The sequence below is a fragment of the Papio anubis genome, chromosome 6 (genome assembly GCF_008728515.1).
Source record: "Papio anubis isolate 15944 chromosome 6, Panubis1.0, whole genome shotgun sequence".
In the NCBI taxonomy this organism is placed as follows: Eukaryota; Metazoa; Chordata; class Mammalia; order Primates; family Cercopithecidae; genus Papio; species Papio anubis.
The window spans coordinates 75,636,540-75,657,362 of NC_044981.1; the positions used below are offsets into that span (position 1 = coordinate 75,636,540).

Here is a 20,823-nt window from a genome sequence, read left to right on the forward strand (position 1 = left end):
CAATAATATTCTTTTTTCACTCCTTACTCCTTTGGAATCTAGCCTACAGTCTAGCTACTTTCCCCATACTACTCTCTCAAAGGTTATCAGAAACCACTTAACCTTCATGCTCAGTGTCTATTCTCAACAGACATTTGGCAGAATTAGGAGGTGAGCCATGTTTCTGGAGCCCTGGCCCTATGCCAGCTGGGAGGGCAGCCATGAAAAGTCTTGCTGCTAACCCTCAGCCCAGCAACAGGACTGCATTCAAACAAATAACCAAAAATACTCTCTCTTAAACACTTATCCTGTGACTTCCGTGACACAGATTATCCTGGTTCCCCTTCCATTTATTGACCCTCTCAGGCTCAGCTCCATAATTTGTGGGGCCCAAAGCAAGATTAAAATTTGAGTTCCCTTGTTCAAAAAACAAGAAAAATTATTGTTAAAGTTACTCAATATAATTCTGTTTCTTTTGCAGTTTCTCTCTTGTCATGAAATCTTTTTATTTGCTGTTTAATGTCATTCTAAGTAAAGAAAAAATAAAATTTTTAATGATGAGAATAAATTTTACCATTTTTCTTCATGTTGTACAATACCAATTTTAAATGCCAATTTTAAAAGCATTTAGCTATGTGTAATCACCAAAATTATACAGGTATTATTTTTATAGCTCATACATATATATGTATTTCATTCTTATCAGAACAGTAGAATCACTGCACAAAACAAACTCTACTAATTTTATTTCACTTACTGATATGCACACGTTCTGTCAACACTCTCTATGGTCAGTTTACTTGTATGTCATCATTTTCAGTATAAGTGCTTGACTAATTGACACAAGAAAGAAATTAACACAAGTAAGAAAATATGTGATGGGGTTTCTTAGAACATCATTGATTTCTTTCACACCAACAAGTTCTGGTTTGAACAGAAAGCATGGCCTCTCAAGACTTATCAGCCTTCCCCTGCACACGCTTACTCTAAGATGAAACACACACCTGGTACTCATATTGAGTCTTGCTGAACTCCCATGCATTGTGAGTCCACTGGAATTCTATGCTCATGAGACATGGTATGTGAGTGGGAAGGCCAGGAACGGTGGACATGCACATTGCACATAGTGCTTCTCCTCATGCGTGTGCTCCATTGCCCCATCCAACTTTGCTTACAAAACATAGTTCAAAGATACATTTTTAAAAAAATTATAAGACGGTGGCAATAGCCTTACCCTGAGCTTGGAGCCCTTCTGAGAGTGACACTATGTGAGATTGCACAGGCCACACACCCATGTTGCTGGCCCTGGACTCTCACTGGTTTCTGTGTCATCCAGTCCATCTGATAAGTATCATGTGTAGTTCTGTCATCATCTTCTCTTTGTACATTTCATTCACCTTTATAAATTCAATTAACACCTCCCTGTCTTGATCCCAGTTTTTCCCAGGCTCTGAATATTCAACTGCCTGCTGAATACATCTCAACACATACCACATCTAAAATAAAATCCACAATTTTTCCACTAAAGCTGTTCTTCTGGGTTCGGTTAACCAAAAATCTCAGTCATTTGGTCCACAGTCTGTACAAAGCTGATCACATGGTAGTTGCTCAATATACACTGCTGGTTTATTGACTAAATTGAGTATCTGCCTCCAGTTATAATTTGTAAGAGTCAGCCTAGATCATTCAGAGATCAGTTGTTCTGGTTGTAGATTTCCCATATCCTTATTTCTTTTTAAAATTATTCTTATAATACAGCTTCGGGACATTGGACAGAGGCAGGAAATAAAAATAAAATTTAACCATCCACTTCTACCTAACACTAATTAAAAACTTTTAACAGGAACCGTGATGATATTAATAGTTAAATTGGATACCAAGATTTAGATTTCATCTACATATGCTCACAACGTTGCTTTTCAGTTATTCCCAAATAAGCAGTTTCATTTCTTTTCCATTTCCAGATTTCTATATACATGAACTTAAAAAAAAAAAAAAAATCCAGCCCTGGTCATGGTGGCTCACACCTGTAATCCCAGCATTTTGGGAGGCTGAGGTGGGCAGATCACTTGAGATAAGGAGTTTGAGACTAGCCTGGGCCAATATGGCAAAACCTTGTCTTTACTAAAATTACAAAAATTAGCCAGGCATGATGGCTCATGCCTGTAGTCCCAGCTACTTGGGAGAATGAGGCAGGAGAATCTCTTGAACCCAAAGACAGAGGTTGCAGTGAGGCAAGATTGCACCACTGCTCTCCAGCTTGGGTGACAGAGTGAGACTCCATCTCGAAAAAAAAAAAGAAAAAAAAATCCATCAGTGGGTATCAGACTTAGTCACTGTCAAAGTCACACTGGCTACTGTCTTATTATTTGTATTCTTTGTTACAGAAATTGTAATTTGATGAACTTTAATTATGGTGTCTTGATATTTCCAGTGCTTCCCACTCTGGGTAAGTCATGAAAATAATGGTAACATTTGTGTTGTTATTCGTTATTTGTATTCTTTGTTACAGAAATTGTAATTTGATGAACTTTAATTATGGTGTCTTGATATTTCCAGTGTTTCCCACTCTGGGTAGGCCATGAAAATAATAGCAGTATTTGTGTTGTTATTCTGGCACTTCTAGTTTAGACTATAACCCAGAAAAGTTTGAAGGGTATTAAAAACAACAGCAATAACAACAACAACAACAACAACAAAACAGAACTACTAAAGAAATATGGGAGTTTAGATTATTTCAAACCTCATGATGACGTTTGGTTTATATTTAAGTGAGGTTCAAGTTAGTTCGTGTTTTTGCGAGACTCTCTAGGTCCATTTCTAGCCACCTTTGCTTTAGGCTTGGCATGTGGAAAGACTAAAACTGCCTTCTTGCCTGACTGGGGTTCATCTAGTCATTAACTGCCTGCAACACCAAGGTAGAACTTCTTATTTCAGGCAGCCCAGGCACTGGAAATAATGTGCTGCTTGTATTATAAATCCAAAGAAATGCCAAAATAACCTGTGGTTTTCAGGAGTGGTACAGTTAGCTTTTATGACCAAGGAATGGAAAACCAACTTAGAACCCAGTATCAACCTTTCCATTCAAACCTGCATTCTGGTGGACATTAAAGTTCTAGTTATTTGTGAAATTTTAAAATAATATTTTAAATAAGGCTTGCTTCTAGGCTGTTCTAAAATATATTTTATTTATGATATGGTAATCCTCTAATTTTGAGTTACTCTCTTACTATTATTTTAAACATCATTAACAGTTCTGTGACATTTCTTATGCAATGCCAAAGGCAATAAAATAGTGTATTAGTCAACTAAGGCATTGAATTTTTGATGCACACAGCACTGTGGGTCATAAAATAGAAGTAAATGAATAATTCCTGCCTTCAGAAAATGAATCTTTTTGAGGTAATAATAACATAGGTCTATGAATAATTAGAAGACAATATAACATAGTACATAGTCCAGTTAAAAAAAGAGATTAGAAGAGGAAAAACACCAGATCTCTATGTGGAGGAGAAAATGATGCTTAAACTGTGTTTCTCTTTGGAATATTAATGAGGACCAGAGAGGGCATCCATCTATTCAGAAGACTTCTGAAAATAAACTATCTAAGGGCCTTTAGACATTGGTAGATGCTGCATGCTATTTTTTGCTGATTTTATTTTATGTTTGTTTCAATAGGGTTTTGGGGAACAAGTGGTGTTTTGTTACATGAATAAGTTCTCTATTGGTGACTTATGAGATTTTGGTGCACCCATCACCAGAGCACCATACGCCATATCCAATGTCTTTTATCCATCACCTCTGCCCTCCTTTCCCCTGAGTCCTCAATGTCCATTGTATCATTCTTATTCCTTTGCATCCTCATAGCTTAGCTCCCATTTATGAGTGAGAACATACAATGTTTGGTTTTCCATTCCTGAATTACTTCACTTAGAATAATGGTCTCCAATTCAATCTGGGTTGCTGTGAATTCATTATTTCGTTCCTTTTTATGGCTGAGTAGTATTCCATGGTCTGTGTATATAGTGTGTGTGTGTGTGTGTGTGTGTGTATATATATATATATATATATCATATTTTCTTTATCTACTCATTGATTGATGGGGATTTGGGCTGGTTCCATATCTTTGCAATTGCAAATTATGCTTCTATAAACATGCATGCTCAAGTATCTTTTTCATATAATGACTTCTTTTCCTCTAGGTAGATACCCAGGAGTGGGATTGCTGGATTAAATGGTAGGTCTACTTTTAGTTCTTTAGGGAATCCCCACACTATTTTCCATAGTGGTTGTACTAGTTTGCATTCCCACCAACAATGTAAAAATGTTCCCTTTTCACCACATATACGCCAACTTCTATTATTTTTTGATTTTTTGATTATGGTCATTCTTGCAGGAGTAAAGTGGTATCACATTGTCATTTTGATATGCATTTACCTGATCATTAGTGAGGTTGAACATTTTTTCATATGTTTGTTGACCATGTGTATATCTTTTTTTTGAGAACTGTCTATTCATGTCCATAGCCCACTTTTTGATGGAATTGTTTGTTTTCTTTTCTTGCTGATTTGTTTGAGTTCCTTGTAGAGTCAGGATATTAATCTTTTGTCAGCCATAGATTGTGAAGATTTTCTCCCACTCTGTGGGTGGTTTGTTTACTGTGTTGATTGTTCCTTTTGCTGTGCAGAAGCATTTTAGTTTAATCAAGCCCCATCTATTTATCTTTGTTTTTGTTACATGTACTTTTGGGTTCTTGATCATGAAGTCTTTGCCTCAAAGTCTAGAAGGGTTTTTTGAATGTTATCTTCTAGAATTTTTATGGTTTCAGGTCTTCTATTTAAGTATTTAATCCATCTTAAGTTGATTTTTGTATAAGATGAGAAATGAGGATCCAGTTTCATTCTTCTACATGTGACTTGCCAATTATCCCAGCACCACTTGTTATATAGTGTATCCTTTCACCCTTTATGTTTTTGTTTGCTCTGTTGAAGGTAAGTTAACTGTAAGTATTTGGGTTGATTTCTAATTCTTTATTCTGTTCCATTGGTCTATATACCTATTTTTATACAAGTACCATGCTATTTTGTTGACTATGACCTTATAGTATAGTTGGAAGTCACGTAATATGATGCCTCCAGATTTGTTCATTTCGCTTAGTCTTGCTTTGGCCATGTGGGCTCTCTTTTTGGTTGCATATGAATTTTGGATTGTTTTTCCTAGATGTGTGAAGACTGATGATGGTATTTTGGTGGGAATTGTGTTGAATTTGTAGATTTCTTTTGGCAGTATGGTCATTTTCACCATACTGATTCTACCCATTCCTAAGTATGGGATGTGTTTCCATTTGTTTGTGTTGTCTATGATTTTTTTAAGCAGGGTTTTGTAGTGTTTTTTTTTGTTTGTTTGTTTTTTGTAGAGGTCCTTCTTTAGGTATATTCGTAAGTAATTTTTAGCTGTTGTAAAAGGTGTTGAGTTCTTTATTTGATTCTCAGCTTGGTCACTGTTGGTGTATAGCAGAGCTATTGATTTGTGTACATTAATTTTGTATTCTGAAAGTGCTGAATTTATTTGCCACTTCTAGGAACTCTTTCTTTATGTGATCATATCAGCAGCAAACAGCAACAGTTTGACCTTGTCTTTACCAATTTGGATGCCCTTTATTTCTTGTTCTTATATGATTGCTCTGGCTAGGAATTTCAGTACTATGTTGAATAGAAGTGGTGAAAGTGGGCATCCTTATCTTGTTCTAGTTCTCAGGGGGAATGCTTTCAACTTCTCTCTTTTCTGTATAATGTTGGCTATGGATTTATCATAGATAGCTTTTGTTACCTCGATGTGTGTCCCTTCTATGCCGATTTTGCTGAGGGTTTTAATCATAAAGAGATGCTGGATTTTTTCAAATGCTTTTTCTACCTCTATTGAGATGATCATGTGAGTTTTGTTTTTGATTCTGTTTATATGGTGTGTCACATTTATTGACGTGAGTATGTTAAACAATCCCTGCATCACTGGTATGAAACAAACTTGATCATGGTGGATTATCTTTTTGATTTGATGTTGGATTCAGTTAGCTATTATTTTGTTGAGGATTTTTGTATCTATGTTCGTCAGGGATCTTGGTCTATATTTTTCCTTTTTCATTATGTTCTTTCCTGTTTTTGGCATTAGGGTGATATTGGCTTCATAGAATGATTTAGGGAGGATTCCTTCTTTCTCTATTTGTGAAATAGTGTCAATAGGATTGGTACCAATTCTTCTTTGAATGTCTGATAAAATTCATCTGTGAATCCATCTGGTCCTGGAATTTTTTTTTTTTTTTTTTTTTTTTGAGACGGAGTCTTGCTCTGTCGCCCAGGCTGGAGTGCAGTGGCCGGATCTCAGCTCACTGCAAGCTCCGCCTCCTGGGTTTACGCCATTCTCCTGCCTCAGCCTCCCAAGTAGCTGGGACTACAGGCACCCGCCACCTCGCCTGGCTAGTTTTTTGTATTTTTTAGTGGAGACGGGGTTTCACCGTGTTAGCCAGGATGGTCTTGATCTCCTGACCTCGTGATCCACCCGTCTCGGCCTCCCAAAGTGCTGGGATTACAGGCTTGAGCCACCGCGCCCGGCCAGTCCTGGAATTTTTTTGTTTGGTAACTCAAATTACCATTTCAATCTTACTGCTTGTTATTTGTCTGGTGACTCTCTCTTTATTTCTGGTCTAATCTAGAAAGATTATATGTTTCCAAGAATTTATCCATCTCCTCTAGGTGTTCTAGTTTGTGCATGTAAAGTTGTTCATAGTAACCTTTAATGATCTTTTGTACTTCTGTGGTTTTGGTTGACATATCTCCTGTTTCATTTCTAATTGAGCTATTTGGACCTTCTCTCTTCTTGGTTAATCTTGCTAATGGTCTATCAGTTTTGTTTATCTTTTCAAAGAACCAGGTTTTGTTTTATTTGCCTTTTGTATTGTCTTTTTGTTGTTGTTGTTTAAATTTCATTTAGTTCTTCTAGGCTCTTTGTTATTTCTTTACTTTTGCTGGGTTTGGTTTGTTCTTGTTTCTCTAGTTCCTTGAGGTATGAGCTTTGATTGTCTCTTTGTGCTCTTTCAGACTTTTTGATGTAGACATTTAATGTTATGTCAGTGGAGAAAAGTCCCCCAATATTATTGCATTGCTGTCTACCTCGTCTCTTAGGTCTAATAATAATTGTTTTTATAAATCTGGGAGCTTCAGTATTAGGTGCATATATATTTGGGATTGTGATACTTTCCTGTTGAACTAGGCCTTTTATCATTATATAATGTGCCTCTTTGTCTTTTTTAACTGCTGCTGCTTTAAAGTTTGTTTTTTCTGATACAAGAATAGCTACTCCTGCTTGCTTTTGGTGTCCATTTGCATGGAGTATGTTTTTCTACCCCATTTACCTTAAGTTTATGTGAATCCTTATGTGTCAGGTGAGTCTCTTGGAAACAGCAGATACTTGTTTGCTGAATTCTCATCCATTCTGCCATTCTGTGTCTTTTCTTTTTCCTTTTAATTGCATTTAGTTTAATGCTGAATTTACTCCCATGCCATAAATTTTTGTTTCATCAGTTTCTTCTGGAATATCTTTTTCTTCTGGGCAACCTCCTCTTCTGGTTTAGGAACAATCTGTTTCTTTTCAATAAGGATCATCTCAATGTAGCAGGGAGACCTCATGTATGGGTTAGTCTGACTATGAGCTCCATAGGTCCAGCAGCACATCTTAGGTGCTTTATTCACTTGGATATGTGTTGCGGGAAGTCAGGGACCCCGAATAGAGGGACTGGCTGAAGCCACGGCAGAAGAACATAAATTGTGAAGATTTCATGGACATTTATTAGTTCCCAAATTAATACTTTTATAATTTCTTACACCTGTCTTTACTGCAATCTCTGAACATAAATTGTAAAGATTTCATGGACATTTATCACTTCCCCAATCAATATTTTTGTGATTTCCTATGCCTGTCTTTACTTTAATCTCTTAATCCCATCATCTTCGTAAGCTGAGGATGTATGTTGCCTCAGGACCCTGTGATGATTGTGTTAACTGCACAAATTGTTTAAACAATATAAAATCTGGGCACTTTGAAAAAAGAACAGGATAACAGTGATGTTTAGGGAACAAGTGAGATAACCATTAGTTCTGGCTACCTGAGAGTTGGGTGGAACAGAGCCATATTTCTCTTCTTTCAAAATCAAATAGAACTATCGCTGAATTCTTTTTCTCAGCAAGGAGCAGCCCTGAGAAAGAGAATGCATTCCTAGGGGTAGGTCTCTAAAATGGCCACTCTGGGAATGTCTGTCTTTTACGGTTGTAGATAAGGGATGAAATAAGCCCCAGTCTCCTATAGCGCTCCCAGGCTTATTAGGATGAGGAAATTCCCGCCTAATAAATTTTGGTCAGAACGGTTGTCTGCTCTCAAACCCTGTCTCCTGATAAGATGTTATCAATGACAGTGCGTGCCCAAAACTTCATTAGCAATTTTAATTTCTCCCCGGTCCTGTGATCTTGCCCTGCCTCCTTTGCCTTGTAATATTTTATTACCTTGTGAAGCATGTGATCTCTGTGACCCACACCCTATTCATACACTCCCTTCCTTTTGAAAATCACTAATAGAAACTTGCTGGTTTTGCAACTTGGGAGCATCACGGAACCTGCCGACATGTGATGTCTCCCCCAGATACTCAGCTTTAAAATTTCTCTCTTTTGTACTTATTTCTCAGACCAGCCAACACTTAGGGAAATAGAAAAGAACCTATGTGAAATAATGTTGAATTATTGGGGGCAGGTTCCCCAACAGATATGCTCAATGACCAGAGAGTCTACATCTAAACCTTTAAGTTCACCATTACTCTCTGCATTTTTAAGCATGTGCAGCAAAAATTCAGCACTCTTTTGGGCCACCAACCTTGTGTCTAGCCCCACTGCTTGGCCTGGGCATACTTGCCAACTCCACCATTGTAACATCGGAATGGTACACACCATTTCTGTAAGGTGATATCTTTCAGATATTTTGTGGCTTTTCATATATGCATACCCTTGATGGCCTGGGCAGTTTCACAAGTATTCTTAAGGTGAATACGAAGATTAGAACCTCTTGATTTACATGATTTTGTGGGATTCTCTGGGTCAAATGTATAGGGAACCATTTTCACAGATTACCTCAGGCCACTTAGGGAAAGAGCCATTCTGTATCTTTTAAGTGGAGCATGTAGGCAATTTACATCCAATGTTATTATTGAGATTTGAGGTACTATTCTATTCACCATGCTATTTGTCACCTGAATACCTTGGTTTTTTCATTGTGTTATTGTTTCATAGATCCTGTGAGATGTACACTTTTAAGATTTTATTTTGTGTATTTCAAATATTTGTTTTGAGATTTAGAACTTTTTTTTTTTCTTTAGCAATACTTGTAGTACTAGCTTGGTAGTGGTGAATTCTCTCAGCATTTGTTTGTCTGGAAAAGACTGTATCTTTCCTTCATTTATGAAGCTTATTTTCACTGGATTCAAAATTCTTGGCTGATAATTGTTTTGTTTAAAGGAGGTTAAAGATAGAACCCCAATCCCTTCTAGCTTGTAGGGTTTCTGCTGAGAAATCTGCTGTTAATCTGATAGGTTTTCCTTTATAGGTTACCTGATGCTTTTGCCTTACAGTTCTTAAAATCCTTTCCTTCATCTTGACTTTAGATAACCTGATGACTATGTGTCTAGGTGATGATCTTTTTGTGATGATTTCCCAGGTGTTCTTCTAGCTTCTTGGATTTGAATGTGTAGATCTTCAGCAAGGCCAGGGAAATTTTCTTGATTGTTCCCTTCAATATGTTTTCCATACTTTTAGATTTCTCTTCTTCCTTGGGATCACCAATTATTCTTAGTTTTGGTTGTTTAACATAATCCCAAATTTTTTGGAGGCTTTGTTCATTTTTAAAATTCTTTTTTTTTTGTTTTGCAGTGAATTTTGAAATAGAGCAGTGTAATTTCTCCTACTATATTTTTCTGTATCAAGATTATAACAAAAACAACATAAAAGTCCTTTGTAATAAATGTGACTTTTAGAATCATCTTGTTAATTTCTGCAAAGAAGTCAGCTGCAATTCTGATATGGATTATAGATCAATTTGGAAAGTACGCCCATCATCATAATGTTAAGTCTTTAGATCTGTGAACACGGGATATTTTTCCATTTGTTTAGATTTTCTTTAATTTCTTTCAACAATGTTTTATAGTTTTCAGAGTATAAGTTTTCTCATATGTAACTACATATGTAGAACTACAAATGGTAGTTCCATTTTTACTTATTTTGGATATCTCCATATTGTTTTCCATAGAGGTTGAACTAATTTACATTCCCTCCTACAGTGTACAAGCCTTCTCTTTACTCTGTATCCACAGTAACATATGTTACTTATGTTGCAACTTTATGTCCACGTGTACTCATTGTTTAGTTCCCACTTATAAATGAGAACACGTGATCTTTGATTTTCCGCTTCTGAGTTAGTTTACTTAGGATAATGGCCTCCAGCTCCATCTATGTTGCTGCAAAGGACATGATTTTATTCTTTTTTTATGGCTGAATAGTATTCCACTCTGTGTGTGTGTGTGTGTGTGTGTGTGTGTGTGTGTATACATATAAAGAAACTGTGGTATGTATGTGTTTAAAGAAAATGTGGTAAGTGTCCACCAACCCTTGGTGAACACTTAGGTTGGTTCCATGACTGTGCTATTGTGAATAGTGCTGCAATGAACATATGAGTGCAGGGGTTTTTTTCTTATATAATGGATTCTTCTTCTTTAGGTAGATACCCAGTAATGGGATTGCTGAATCAAATGGTAGTTCTATTTTTACTTCTTTGGAATATCTCCATACTGTTTTCCATAGAGGTTGAACTAATTTACATTCCCTCCAACAGTGTATAAGCCTTCTCTTTACTCTGTATCCATAGTAACATATGTTGTTTTTTAACTTTGTAATAATAGCCACTCTGACTGATATAAGATAATATCTCATTGTGGTTTTAATTTGCTCTTCTCTGATGATTAGTGATGTTCAGGATTTTTTAAATATGTTTATTGGAATACTTAGTAATGAAATCAAATCGGTAATAAAAAATCTCCCAACAACAACAAAAAACACCAGGACCAAACAGATACACAGCCAAATTTTACCAGACGTGCAAAGAACTAATATCAATCTTACTGAAACTATTCCAAAAAATTAAGGAGTAGGAATCTCTCCCTAACTCATTCTATAAATTCAGTGTTAGCCTCATATGAAAAATCAGACAAGGACATAACAAGAAAAGAAACCTACAGGCCAATATTCCTGACAAATGTAGAAGCAAATATCCTCAACAAAATATTATCAAACTGAATCCAACAGAACATCAAAAAAAAAAAGAAAAAAAAAATCCATCACAATCAAGTGGGCTTAATTCCAGGGAGGCAAGGATGGTTCAACATATGCAAATTAATAAACATGATTCACCATGTAAACAGAACAAAGAACAAAAACTTTCTGATCATCTCAGTAGATGTAAAATAAGTATTTGATAAAATGCAACATCACTTCATAATTTAAAAACATCCTCAACAAACTAGGCATAAATGGAATACATCTCAAAATAATAGCCATATATCAAACCGCATAGTCAACATCATACTGAATGAGGAAAATTTGAAAGCATTTCACCTCAGGACTAGAACAAGAAAAGGATGTCCACTCTCATCACTCTTATTCAACATAGTACTGGTAGCCCAAGCCAGAACAATGAAGCAAGAAAAGAAATAAAAGACATCCAAATTAGAAAAGAGGATGTCCAATTATCTCTGTTTGTTGATGACACAACCATATACTTAGAAAATCCTAAAGGCTCCTCCAGAAGACTCCTAGAGTTAATAAGCAACTTCTGTAAAGTCTCAGGATACAAAATCAATTTACAAAAATTAGTAGCATTTATATACACCAATAATGTTCAAACTGAGAACCAAATTAAGAACTCAATCCTATTTACAGTAGTCACACAAAAAAATGTTAAACACTTATGAATACATTTAACAAAGATCTCTACAACAGAAACTACAAAACACTGATGAAATAAATTGTAGCTGGCCCAATAAAATAGAAAAATATCCCATGCTCATGGATTAGAAGAATCAATAATATTAAAATGGCCATATTGCCCAAAGCAATCTACAGATTCAATGTGGTTCCTATCAAATTACCAATGTCTTCCTTCACAGAATTAAAAAAAAAAATCCTAAAATTCATATGGAACAACAACAGAAAGCCCAAATAGCCAAAGCACTCCTAAGCAGAAAGAACAAATCTGGAAGCATTACATTGCCTAACTTCAAATTATATTACAAGGCCATACTAATAAAAACTGCATGGTACTGGCACAAAAATAGGTACATGGATCAGTGAAATGGAACAGAGAACCCAGAAATAAAGTCATATACCTATAACCAATGGATCTTTGATAAAGTTTACAAAAATAAACAATGGGGAAAGGACATACTTTTCAATAAATGATGCTGGGAAAACTGGCTAGCTATCTGTGGAAGAATAAAGCTGGACCCCTCTCTCTTACTATATACAAAAATTAACTCAAGATGGATTAAAGACCCTAAACATAAGACCAGAAACTATAAAAATTCTAGAAGAAAATCTAGAAAAAATTCTTCTGGACGTTGCTCTATGGAAAGAATTTATGATGAAACCCAAAAGCACTAGCAACAAAAGCAAAAATAGGCAAACAGACTTAATTAAACTAAAATGCTCCTGCACAGCAAAAGACATAATCAACAGAATAATCAGGCAACCTACAGAATGGGAGAAGATATTTGCAAATTATTACTCTGACAAAGGACTTATATCCAGAATCTACAAGTAGCTCAAACAAGTAAACAAGAAAAAAAAAAACCCACTAAAAACTGGGCAAAGATGAACAGATGTTTCTTTAAAAAAAAAAAAAAAAAGAAAAAAAAAAGTACAAACAGCCAAGAACTCGTTTCTTAATTTCATGTTCAGACTCTTTGTTGCAAGAATATAGAAGCACAATTTTTAAATATTGATCTTGTATCCTGCAAACTTGCTGAAAACATTTATTAGTTCTAATAATTTTTTAGTGGATTCCTTAGGATTCTCTCTATAGAAGATCATGTCATCTGTGAAGAGAGAGGATTTTAATTATTTCTTTCCTATCTGTGTCAGGGAAACAGTATTCATAGCTTATGTCTGGAAGATAGGTATACAATTCAGACACATATAATGATCAGATATTATTTTTCTGCCTTTCTTAGTTGCTTTCTAATCTCCTTTTACCTTATTTACACGGCCTGTTTAGAAATGCTTGCATTTGTGATATTCACTGTTGTTCTCACATTTTTTTTGGACAAGATATACCCTCCTATTCTGGATAGGCCTCATTCCATCAAGCTCAATGACACCTCTGAGAATAGAACTGCCAAAAGTTCTATATGCTGACATGTATCCGTAACTTCTGACCCCGAATGTGTATCATGCCAGGTCTCAATGTGTTTAGTTCCTTCCTGTGTGGAGATTAAACATATTTTGCCTTTTGTACAGAATCTATAAAGCCATAAGCAGAAAAAAGTTTTATGCTTCGTGTTATTTCTCACTTTCCATTATTTAACAGTGACACAGTTTTTGTTGTTCATTATTCTTCAAGTTCATCACATTTTAATATTAAAGTCACGTGATGAGGTCAGCAGGTTTTCTAACAAAAATGTTTTCCTTTATCTGCATTGAGATGTCGTGTGTCATTTTTCAGTAGCATATTTGTTACTTTAAAAAGATATTTTATTAAATTATGCTTCTTGTGGTTATGTTTTATAACAAAATATTTTAAAATAAATTCTGCATTACTTTTCTGTGAAGGACATTTCTAACTACCAGCCACAATGTTTCTTCTTTATTTCACAGGGATGGAAGCTGGTGAGCTGTTAATTCCTATAGCATCTATTTTATTAACAACCCAAAAATATAATAGCTCTGTTCTCAAAAAGGGTGTTTGATGTTCTGAATATTCAGTGTAATCCTCTGAGGCATGGAGAAGTTCCTAAAACCTGATTAAACAAGGTAATATGTCATATGAAAGTTTTCTATATGTAATTTGTTATATTTTTATTAAATACAATCTAATTTCTGGTAAATTGGAACCCATGTAGTAAAGAGCCTATTTAATAGCCAATACATTTATTTTTATGATAATGATGACATATTCTGGGAAGAGGAAGCAGGTGTTGAAAATGTTTACCATCATTCTTGATGCATCCATCTTTGGCAATTATGGACTCCAGATTGAACAATATCTCTTTTTCATTCCTCTCAACCATCAAAATAGTTTAATAATATGTGGAAGACCTAGTATTCATTTGTAGTACTCATGGTTTTGGAAATTGCAAGACAAAAATTTTGTTTTATAAATTTTGGTCCTGATAGAGTTGTGTAAGGAAGTTACTAAAATAGAATTGAAATAACAAATGACATTTGAAGCCCCTTCTTATTCAGAGAGCCTATGATTATAACTGAATGGAGCCAAAGGTTATCTTCATTAGATTCTAGATATACTTTCTTATAATTATTAGCATTTAATTTATGCATATATTTTACTGAAAAACCCTGTGTAAAACATGTTAGGTGACATCAGTTAGATGTTCATTCCTTGGGTTTTCATTGGACCTCCGTAGATGCTTCAGTTCAGCATTCAACCTTCATGCCCTAGCCTGCACCTCCTATAACTACCCTAATGTTTATCGCACTCTGCAAGGGATTGATTATATTCTTCCCAATTCTCTCTTTTCTCCCACACTTCCCCGGAAGTCTTCCCTGTCTTGAAAAAAGTAAAAAAAAAAAAAAATATATATATATATATATATATATATATATATATATATTCATTTCCATTTGAAATAGTCCTTCACTTAAAAAGAAACCCAAAGAACCGATGTGCCAATAAATAAAATATAATCAAGGCATTCTTACTAAAATTGCATTATTACATTTTCTTTGTTCGTGAGTTTATATTGCCTATTTTTATTTGTAGCAGGTTACAAATTCTTTTCTTCAATATTATAACTCATTTCAGTCTTTTGTTATCTTTGCATTTATGGTTACTGTATTAGCTTTTGCTAAGTCATATTGTGAACATGTATAACCACTGAAATCACAGTGGCCGGTAATAACCAGCCTTTATTTCTCTCTCATGTACGTGTTGGCTGAAGACCAGCTTTGACTCTGTTCCATGTGTTCTGCATTTTGGGATAAGGCTGAAGGAAAAGCTCCTATTTTGGTCTTATGGCAGGGGGGAAAGGGCAATGTAAAGGCAAGTTTTAGCCAACTTGACGTACTAAAAATGTCATCTTTTTTACTTAGGGTTGCATATCTTCAATTTAATATGTGGTCAACTATTTCCCATCTGTTCTGTTTTCTTTTTTTCTGTAGTAAATTGTTTTTTTCTTGTTCTTTGCCATATTATCTAAAGAATGTTAAATATTTATTTTACTGATTTATGAGTTCCTGGCATATAATATTAGCACTCTTCTATAATTTTTATAAATATTTTTCTAGTCTTTTTTTGCCATTCAATTTATAAATGCACAGAAAACAATTTTTAATGTAGCCAATTACATAAATAAAATTTTAAGACTTTTTCAAATGACTCTAACTATATAGTTTAAATGGTCCTGTGCATAATCAAATCAGTTAGCTTATCAATAATTTTCAAATATTTCCTAGCTTTGAATTTTACATTTAAGTTTTCAATTTATTTAAAATGCGTGTTTGCACTGTGAGGTAAAAATCCAAGTTCCTTTTATTCAAAATATTCGATCTCTTGTCTCTTTAGAAAAATAATGTTTTTTTAATCGGTAGCACATTCATATGGTTCAAAATTCAAAAAGCATAAAATTGCAGTATCTTTCCTACTCTGTCCCATATACATAACCATAAAAGGAGCTAGTCTTGTGGCATATTCTCTTCCCCATTCCCAGTTTTTCTAAATACGATATGGGTTTAACATACAGTTAATTGTGTTTTTTATATACATTCTATCTTATAATTATTTTTGTATATTTAGTTGAATAAGAAAATAGGTATTAAAAAATTATTGAGAAAATCATATTTTATCTGCCAATACTTTTTAACCACCATTACTCAGGAGCTCTTAATTTTACTCTCAAATTAGTTGGAATAAATTTTCACGTAGTTTTTTCTTCCCCCCAAGAAGTTCACATAGGAGTGATGGTTAATACTGAATGTCAACTTGATTGAACTGAAGGATACAAACTATTGATCCTGGGTGTGTCTGTGAGGGTGTTGCCAAAGGAGATTAACATTTGAGTCAGTAGACTGGGAAAGGCAGACTCATCCTTAATTGGGTGGGTACCATCTAATCAGCTGCCAGCGAATATAAGGCAGGAAAAAAAAACGTGAAAAGGAGAGACTGGCCTAGCCTCCAGCCCACAGATTTCTCCCATGCTGGATGTTTCCTGCCTTCCAATATCGGACTCCAGTTCTTTCTTCTTTCTTCTTTCTTCTTCTTTCTTCCTTCTTCCTTCTTCCTTCTTCCTTCTTCCTTCTTCCTTCTTCTTTCTTCTTTCTTCTTCTTCTTCTTCTTCTTCTTCTTCTTCTTCTTCTTCTTCTTCTTCTCTCTTCTTCCTCTTCTTCTTTCTTTCTCCTTCTTCCTTCTTTTCTTCTTCTTCTTCCTTCTTCTTCCTCCTCCTCCTCCTCCTCCTCCTTCTTCTTCTTCTTCTTCCTCTTCTTTCTTTCTCTTTCTTCCTTTCTTTCTTTCTTTCTTTCTTTCTTTCTTTCTTTCTTTCTTTCTTTCTTTCTTTCTCTTTTTCTCTCTTTCTTTCTTTCTTCTTCTTCCTCCTCCTCCTCTCCTCCTCCTTCTGCTGCTGCTGCTGCTTCTTCTTCTTCCTCCTCCTTTTTTTTTTTTGTTATTGTTTTCTGAGATGGAGTCTCACTCTGTCACCTAGGCTGGAGTGCAATGGCATGATCTCGGTTCACTCCAACCTCTACCTCCTGGGTTCAAGCAATTCTCCTGACTCAGCCTCATGAGTAGGTGGGACTACAGGCCCCTGCCACAATGCCTGGCTAACTTTTGTATTTGTAGTAGAGATGGGGTTTCACCATGTTGGCCAGGCTGGTCTCAAACTCCTGACCTTATGATCTGCCTGTCTTGGCCTCTCAAAGTGCTGGGATTACGGGTGTGAGCCACCATGCCTGGCCCAGTTCTTCAGTTTTGAGAGTTGGACTGGCTCTCCTTGCTCCTTAAGCTTGCAGACAGCCTATTGGGGGAACTTGTGATCATGTAAGTCAATACTCTATAAACTCCTCTTTATATATATCTTATTAGTTCTGTCCCTCTGGAGAACCTTGACTAATACAGATTTTGCTACCAGGAGTGATTCTAGAGGAACAAAATATTAAGAATGGAGTTATTTTGTTGGTTTTGGGGTTTCTGAAGTTGGCTACTTAATATGATTAGACCCCAAAATGCTTAGGACTATACTTCTAATACTATGGAGAACACTGATAGTCCTTGCTGTGAACTGTTTAGAGAGTTATGCAAAATAAATGCATTTGACACTGCTGATTTACTGCTCATGAGGGTCAAGGAGTTTAGTGATTTTATCCATAATATCTTTGACCACATGAGGAGAACTAAGGATATAATGAAGCTGGTTGGTTGCTCCTAAGTTCAATGGACAAAGTGATGAAAGAAAATGATGAACTCAAGGATTCTGTCTCCCAGCTTCAGAAGCACATACTGAGCCTCAAATCTGTTAAGATTGCCCTGAGTAAGAGTCTTATCTCCCATGGAGAAAGAGCTGAAATTGTGGAAAAACAGACACAAGCTTTTATCATGCGAATGGCTGACCTGCAACTAAAGGTGCATGCCCAGCCTTGTGTCTACTGTTAAAGTGAGGGCATTGTTTGGAAAATAATGGGACCCTGCAATTTGGAATGGGGATGTGGGAGGACCCTGATGAAGCTGGGGACACTGAGTTTGTAAACTCTATGAACCTTTTTTGCCAGAAGATACAGCTTCCCCATTCCCAGTGGTGGCAACATCCTCTCCCCAGCCCATGACTCCATCAGACTTTCCACCTTTGTCTGAGGAGATAAACCCTGCACTGCCTGAGGCCACAGTGATGGCCTCTCCTGAGGCAGTTTCCAGGCGAAATAATGTTGATTCTTCTCAGGAGTGACCCTCAACACCTCTGTTTGCTTCTAGACATATAATTAACTAAAGTCCTGGTGAGCCTCTAGAGGTGAGGTTGATAGTGTGACCCATGAGGGGGTGCACAACACTGGAAAAGAACTGTTTGAGTTCTCTAATTTATATAAACAGAAATATGGAGAACAGGCATGGGAATGGATATTAAGGGTATGGGATAATGGTGGAAGTAACATAGAGTTGGATCAGGCTGAATTTATTGACTTGGGCCCTAGCCACCCCTGTCATCACCTAATGGGCCCATGAAAAAAATGGCCATGGTGGCAGGGATGGAGGTTACACATGGGCTCAGCAACATTGACTTCCACTTACTAAGGCTGACCTGGCTATTGCCACTGCTGAGTGCCCAATTTGCCAGCAGCAGAGACCAACACTGAGCCCTTGATATGGACTCATGGAATGCCTTATCCACCATCCTGGTGTTCCATACAGCATTGCCTTTGACCAAGACACTCACTTTATGGCTAAAGAAGTGCAGCAGTGGGATCATGCTTATGGAATTCGCTGGTTTTAGCATGTTTCCCATTATCCTAAAGCAGTTGGATGTATAGAATGGTGGAATGGCCTTTTGAAATCACATTTACAATGCCAACTAGGTGACAATACTATGCAGGGCTGGGACAAAGTTCTCCAGAAGGTCGTATATGCTCTGAATCAGCAACCAATATATAGTACTGTTTCTCCTATAACCAGAATTCACGGGTCCAGGAATCAAGGGGTGGAAGTGGCACCACTCGCCATCACCCCTAGTGATCCACTAGCAAAATTTTTGCTTCCTGTTCCCATGACATTGTGTTCTGCTGACCTAGGGGTCTTTGTTCCAGAGGGAGGAGTGCTGCCACCAGGAGACACAACAATCCAATTAAAATGGAAGTTAAGATTGCAACCTGGACACTTTGGGCTCCTCTTACTTTTAAGTTAACAGGCTAAGAAGGGAGTTACAGTGTTGACTGGGGTGATTGACCCAGACTAACAAGATGAAATCAGTCTACTACTCCACAACAGAGTTAAGGAGGAGTATGCATGGAATACAGGAGATCCATTAGGGCATCTCTTAGTATTACCATGCCCTGTGATTAAGGTCAATGGGAAGCTACAACAGCCCAATCCAGACAGGACTACAAATGGCCCAGATCCTTTAGGAATGAAGGTTTGGGTCACTCTGCCATGAAAAAACCACAGCCTACTGAGGTGCTTGCTGAAGGCAAAGGGAATACAGAATGGGTAGTAGCAAAAGGTAGTCAACCACATGAAAAAATGCTCATCATCACTGGCCATCAGAGAAATGCAAATCAAAACCACAATGAGATACCATCTCACACCAGTTAGAATAGCAATCATTAAAAAGTCAGGAAACCACAGGTGCTGGAGAGGATGTGGAAAAATAGGAATACTTTTACACTGTTGGTGGGATTGCAAACTAGTTCAACCATTATGGAAAACAGTATGGCAATTCCTCAAGGATCTAGAACTAGTGGTACCATTTGACCCAGCCATCCCATTACTGGGTATATACCCAAAGGATTATAAGTCCTGCTGCTATAAAGACACATGCATGTGTATGTTTATTGTGGCACTATTCACAATAGCAAAGTCTTGGAATCAACCCAAATGTCCATCAGTGACAGACTGAATTAAGAAAATGTGGCACATATACACCATGGAATACTATGCAGCCATAAAAAAGGATGAGTTCGTGTCCTTTGTAGGGACATGGATGCAGCTAGAAACCATCATTCTCAGCAAACTATTGCAAGAAGAGAAAACCAAACACCGCATGTTCTCACTCATAGTTGGGAATTGAACAGTGAGATCACTTGGACACAGGAAGGGGAGCATCACACACTGGGTCCTATTTTGGGGAGGGGGTAGGGGGGAGGGATAGCATTAGGAGATATACCTAATGTAAATGATGAGTTAATGCGTGCAGCACACCAACATGGCACATGTATACATATGTAACAAACCTGCACGTTGTGCACATGTACCCTAGAACTTAACGTATAATAAATAAAAAAAGGAAACATCTTCATTTTACTTCCTTTTTCCTTTATCATGTGACATAAGATTTATTGACTTCATATCAGCATTTGAGTATTGTTAACTTTATGTAATAGTATTTCAGTTGGAGATTGGTGTGTTTCTGGTTGTTCGGAGGATAGTGGTATTATGTTTGGCACAATTATGACCTTACTATTGTCTTTATTTGAAGATTATATATGATCTCAGGAGATGTGTATAGGTTCAATTGAAAGGGGTGGACTTATGATGGTTAATACTGAGTGTCAATGTTATTGGATTAAAGGATACAAAGTGTTAATCCTGGGTGTGTCTGTAAGGGTATTGCCAAAGGAGATTAACATTTGAGTCAGTGGGCTGGGAAAGGTAGACCCACCCTTAATCAGGAGGGCACCATCCAATCAGCTGGCAGCAAATATAAAGCAGGCAGAAAAACGTGAAAAGGAGAGAGTGGCCTAGCCTCCCAGCCCACAGATTTCTTCCATGCTGAATGCTTCCTGCCCTTGAACGTCGGACTCCAAGTTCTTCAGTTTTGAGACTCAGACT

At 36.6% G+C, this 20,823-nt stretch overlaps 1 long non-coding RNA gene across 1 annotated transcript; it reads left to right on the forward strand.

Moving 5' to 3' along the window:
* The first annotated feature begins 2,210 nt into the window (after nt 1-2,210).
* Nucleotides 2,211-14,858, forward strand: LOC110743112. The gene is made up of 3 exons (XR_002521625.1): nt 2,211-2,553; nt 4,182-4,216; nt 13,938-14,858. It is a non-coding gene; the product is annotated as an uncharacterized LOC110743112 (long non-coding RNA).
* Nucleotides 14,859-20,823: the final 5,965 nt, after the last annotated feature.